The sequence below is a fragment of the Dasypus novemcinctus genome, chromosome 3, assembly GCF_030445035.2.
Source record: "Dasypus novemcinctus isolate mDasNov1 chromosome 3, mDasNov1.1.hap2, whole genome shotgun sequence".
In the NCBI taxonomy this organism is placed as follows: Eukaryota; Metazoa; Chordata; class Mammalia; order Cingulata; family Dasypodidae; genus Dasypus; species Dasypus novemcinctus.
The window spans coordinates 140319517-140325516 of NC_080675.1; the positions used below are offsets into that span (position 1 = coordinate 140319517).

The 6000-nt window shown below is 44.0% G+C and overlaps 1 pseudogene; it reads left to right on the forward strand.

The window, feature by feature from the left end:
* Nucleotides 1–4078: 4078 nt before the first annotated feature.
* On the forward strand, nucleotides 4079–5128 carry LOC101443162 (heterogeneous nuclear ribonucleoprotein D-like; annotated as a pseudogene).
* Nucleotides 5129–6000: the final 872 nt, after the last annotated feature.

Here is a 6000-nt window from a genome sequence, read left to right on the forward strand (position 1 = left end):
GGATTTATTTATTTTTATTTATTCCCCCCCCCCTCCTCCAAATGGTTCTCTTGTCTGTCTGCTCATTTTTCACTCGCCTTCTCCAGGAGGCACTGGGAACCAAACCCAGGACCTCCCACATGAGAGGGGAGTGGCCAACAGCCTGAATGTCTGCTCCCCATCGGTGCAATGTTTGCTGTCTTGTGACATCTGTATGTTGTGGCAGAAGGTGTCATCTGCTTGTCTTCTTTTAGGAGACACCAGGACCAAACCAGGGACTTCCCTGTGGTAGGCAGGTGCCCAACTGATTGAGCCACATCCACTTCCCTGTTCTTGTTTTTTAACCTAAAATTTTGCAGCTGCCATCTGATGGGGTTCTCTATCCCATCCTTCCCTCTTCAATTCATCTGCCCCTGTGTTGCCAGATTAATCTTTTTTAAAAAGAAATATGAGGGAAACAGATGTGGCTCCACCAACTGGGCTCCCATCTACCATCTAGGAGGTCCAGGATTTAATGCCTAAGGCCCTCCTGGTAAGGACAAGCTGGCCCATGCGGCGAGCTGGCCCACACAGGAATGTGGCCCCATGCAGGAGTGCCGCCCTGTGTGGAAATGCTGCCCGTGCGGGAAAGCCACCCCGTGCAGGAGTGCTGGCCAACGTGGAGAGCTGGTGCAGCAAGATGATGCAACAAAAGAGGAGAGAAAATAAGAAGATGTAGCAGAACAGGGAGCCGAGGTGGCACAAGAGAATGATTGCCTCTCTCCCACTCCAGAAGGTCCCAGGATCAGTTCCCAGAGCCACCTAATGAGAATACAAGCAGACATGGAAGAACACACAGCAAATGGACACAGACAGCAGACAACGGGGAAAATGGAGGGAAAGGGGGGGGGGGGAAACTTTTTAAAAATCTTTAAAAGAAAGTAAAAAGAAATACGATCATGTCACTCCCCTGCTTTAAATTCTTCAATAGTTCCCTGTTTCCTACGTGGAATGGAATATAAGGCCCTCCAGATGGGTCCTGCCAGCCTCTCCAACCTTACCTTTCATTAGGTCCCTTTTTGCTCCCTAGCCATGTGAAAGTACTGATTTATATTTTCCTCAAACCATTCATACACTTTCTAGCTTGCATGCCTTTGTTCATACTGTTCCCTTTTCCTTCTGGATTGCCCCATCTCTCTAACACATACCTATGGAACTCCTACTCTGGTGTTCAAGTTCATCTTCATGCCCTACCTTCACAAACTTTTTCAACTTTTGTTCCACCAGACCCCCGGCCATTTCCACCTCAGGTAGAATTGGCTCGTCTCTCCTTTGTGTACCACTGTTGCATTAGTGGTTCTGCACCCAGGTTTTAGAGTTAGATCAAGCCCAATCCCAGCTTGGATACTGAATAGCTGTACAACCATGGGCAAACTACTTAAACTCCCTGAATCATAGGGTTGTTTAGCTGTAAAATGGAGGAAATAATAACAACTTCAAGTGGTCCTGAAAATCATATCTTTTAAAGACATCACAATGCCAGGTATATTACAAACACCTCATAGTTGGTAACCAATGTTCAACTTTTATGATTATGTTATATTTCTATCATAGCACCTACAACATTTTTTTTTTTTAAGATTTATTTTATTTATTTCTCTCCCCTTCCTCCCCATTGTCTGCTCTCTCTATCCATTCACTGTGTGTCCTTCTACGTCTGCTTGCGTTATCTGGCAGCACTGGGAAGAAACTGAGTCTCTTTTTTGCTGCATCATCTTGCTGCGTCAGTTCTCTGTGTGTGTGTGTGGGGCCATTCCCAGGCAGGCTGCACTGTTATCATGCAGAGCGGCTCTCCTTGTGGGACACACTCCTTGCGCGTGGGGCTCCCCTACACAGGGGTGCCCCTGAGTGGCACAGCACAACTTGCATGCGGCTGTACTGCGCATGGGCCAGCTTACCACATGGGTCAGGAGGCCCTGGGGATCGAACCCTGGACCTTCCATATGGTAGGCAGACACTCTATCAGTTGAGCCATGTCTGCTTCCTGCACCTACAACTTGTTATTGCACTTTTTTATTGATAGGTTTCTTTCTCTCTCAACTAGCTAAAAATAAGCATTATGACTATAGGGTTCATAGCTTTATCTTCATTTTCCCAAAACCTGACCTAAAGCCTAGTTCAAAGTATGTACTTAATGATATGTATTAAACTGGAGAGCAACAAAATTAAAGCACTAAAATGTGATGGTTCATACAGAAAATGTTCCAAGAAGGATTCATTCCTGGACTGGATAGATTCATGAACTTCGTGTCACCTACATAGAAGTGTTAGGAGAGCAAATTGTTAACCTGAGGCTGGCAAGGACTTATTCTTCTCTGATGTTACCTCAGGCTTATTTAGCAACAGGAAGAAAGAGCCACAAGGAAGAGTGAGAAAGAAAAAAAATGGAAGCGTTAATAAGCCCTGTCTTCAGAAATAAAATCGAATCTCAGAAAATAGCACCCATTTTCAGTTATTATCAAGGAGGAAATCAAGAATGATAACCATTGAAATAAAACAATGATGACTAATAATTTAGGAATATTCTCATAGAAAAATCCAAATAATAGAAACATATAGACAACCATGGTGTCTATGGTGCCAAGATGGTGGCAGCGTAAGGAGCTCCAAGGGTCAGCTTGTGCTACAGGGCAATGAGTAATCACCCAGAGCTATGTAAAGTACCTGTTTGGGGCCTCCAAGAGACCAGAAGAGCATCCTGCAACATCCTTAAAAGAATGAAAGGAGACTGCCCATCTGCAGAGGAGTTTCATAAGTAGAGCACTCCATGCCCTGGAGGCACAAGTCACCTCAGGAGCTGTTCCATGGCTGGAATTGGAAGCTCCACTTCCCAAAAACAGGGAGGGAAGAGACAGTTGGGCACCAACTTCAGCTACTGATTAATAAATTCGGTGGGCTAAAGTATAATCCTAAGAACAGCGAAAGTTTGAACCTGTCCAAGTCAGAAAGAGGCCAGTAGCTGCCATTTTAACTCTGCCCCCGGCATGAGGATGGACTGAAAAATCACAAAGCTGGCCCGGAAAGCCTTCTTTCCACCCAGATCAGATTGCAACTCTAACCTAAGCCTTGACCCCACTTCCAGCAGGGAAGGAGCTGGGGGGACCTGCTCTAGCCTGTCCAGGAAACTACAGGCTATGCTGCAGAAGCCAGTGATCATCCTACTATGGCGGCACAAGCCATCTCAGAAGCTATTCATGGCTGGAAGTTGGAAGGTCCGTTTCCCAAAAACAGGGGAGGAGGAGATGGTTGGGCACCGATTTCAGCTACTGATTAATAAATTCAGCTGGCTTAAGTATAACCCTAAGAACAGCTAAAGTCTGAACCTGACCAAGTGGGAAAGAAGCTGGTAGTTGCCATTTTAGGGAAAGCCAGTCTGACTGAAAAGCACAATGAGAGTAGGGACCAGTTTCTTTTACCCAGATCGGCCTGTCGCCCTAGCCTAGGCGTCAGCCCACCTCTAGCAGAGAGGAAGATGGCAGGCCCTGCACAAGTCTATCCCAATAACTGCAGCTACATTCGGCTGGACAGAGTCAGAAGTCTACCTGGGCACCTGCGATCATGTTGGACCTGCAGGGCATAGATTGCTTCCCATGCTGCAGCTCCATCCCCACTCCAGAGCGGGGAGGAAAGGGCATGAAGCCTCATCAGGCTCTCTGGGCAGCTACAGAATGGCCTGCAAGACTTTGATTCTTACACACAGCTTTGGCTCTATCCCTACCCCTGGCAAAGGAAAAAGTTGGGAGAAGCTTCATCGGTCCCTGGGGCAATGAGGGCAGCTTGAGCCTCCACAGCTTAAGCACCAACTACTTCCTTGGCTCCTACTACACAACCAGCAAGGAAGAAAGGGCAAGAAAACCCTGAACTAAAGAGAGCAACTGCACCCAGAATAAATACATCTAGTAAGCCAGATGCCAAGACACCAACAAAAAATTACAATCCACACAAAGAAACAGGAAGATATGGTCCAGTTAAAGAAACTAGACAGATTTCCAGTGACATAAACAAATTGAAACAACTAATTATACCTGTTCATACAAATCTCCTTAATAAATTCAATGAGATGGCTAAAGAGATGAAGGATATTAAGAAGACATTGCCTCTCTTCCGCTGCCATTTTAAACCCAGCTCCATACAACGGCTCCACTGCCTCCACTACCGGGACTCGGCCTGCAAGGCAGCACCCCAGTGCTGACAACTCCACCACCATGGAGGACATGAACAAGTACAGCAACATAGAGGAATTCGCAGAGGGATCCAAGATCAATGCGAGCAAGAATCAGCAGGATGACAGTAAAATGTTCATTGGAGGCTTGAGCTGGGATACAAGCAAAAAAGATCTGACTGAGTATCTGTCTCAATTTGGAGAGGTTGTAGACCACAGTTAAAACATATCCAGTCACTGGAAGTTCAAGAGGATTTGGATTTGTGCTTTTCAGAGATGCTGCTAGTGTTGGTAAGGTTTTGGAACTGAGGGAATACAAACTGGATGGCAAATTGATAGACCCCAAAAGGACAAAGGCATTAAAAGGAAAAGAACCCCCCCAAAAAAGTCTTTGTGGGTGGTTTGAGCCCAGATACTTCTGAAGAACAAATAAAAGAATATTTTGGAGCATTCGGGAAGATTGAAAACATTGAACTTCCTATGGCTACAAAAACAAATGAAAGAAGAGGATTTTGTTTTATCACATACACAGATGAAGAGCCAGTAAAGAAATTATTAGAGAGCAGATATCATCAGATTGGTTCTGTGAAGTGTGAAATCAAAGTTGCACAACCCAAAGAGGTATACAGACAGCAACAGCAAAAACAGAAAGGAGGGAGAGGGGCTGCAGCTGATGAAAAAGGCGGCACTAGGGGTCATGGATGAGGTCAGGGCCAAAACTGGAACCAATGATTTAATAACTATTATGACCAAGGATATGGAAATTACAATAGTACCTATAGTGGTGATCAAAACTATAGTGGCTATGGCGGATATGATTATAGTAGGTATAACTATGGGAGCTATGGATATGGACAGGGATATGCAAACTACAGTGGCCAACAGAGCACATATGGCAAGGCATCTTGAGGGGGTGGCAATCACCAAAACAATTACCAGCCATACTAAAGGAGGACATTGGAGAAAAGAGGAGGAAATGCTAAAGTACCCATCTTGCAGGACAACATTGAAGATTGGTCTTCTGTTGATCCGAATAGTTTGTAAAAGACTTTCTAGTATACAAGACACAACTGTCCAATGTATATAGCTGCCAATTAGTTTTCTTTGTTTTTACTTTGTCCTTTGCTATCTGTATTATGCTTCAGTGTGGATTTGTGTTATACAAATTTTATTTGTATGATTTCATGTTAAACCTCAAATAAATGTTTCCTTATGTGAAAAAAAGACATCACATGAGTACAAAGAATATGAAAACATACATAGAAAAATAGCAGATCTTATGGGAATGAAAGGTGCAATCAATGAAATTAAAAATACACTGGAATCATATAACAGCAGATATGAGGAGACAGAAGACAGGATTGGGAGCTTGAAGAAATGGCCTCTGAAAGCAAACATACAAAAGAACAGATGAAGAAAAGAATGGAAAAAATTGAACAAGTTGTCAGGGAACTATACGACAGCAAGAGACATGCAAACATACATGTCATGGGTGTCCCAGAAGGAGAAGAGAATAGAAAAGGGGCAGAAAGAATATTTGAAGAAATAATGGTAGAAAAGTTCCCAACCCTATTGAAGGACATGGATATCCATATCCACGAAGCACAACGTACTCCCATCTGAAAAAAGCTGAATAGACCAGCTCCAAGATACATACTAATCAGAATGTCAATGTCAAAGACAAAGAATTCTGAGAACAGCAAGAGAAAAGCCATGCATAACATAACCCAATAAGATTAAGTGCTGATCTCTCATCAGAAACCATAGAGACAAAGAAGACAGTGGTACGATATATTTAAGATACTGCAGGAGAAAAACTT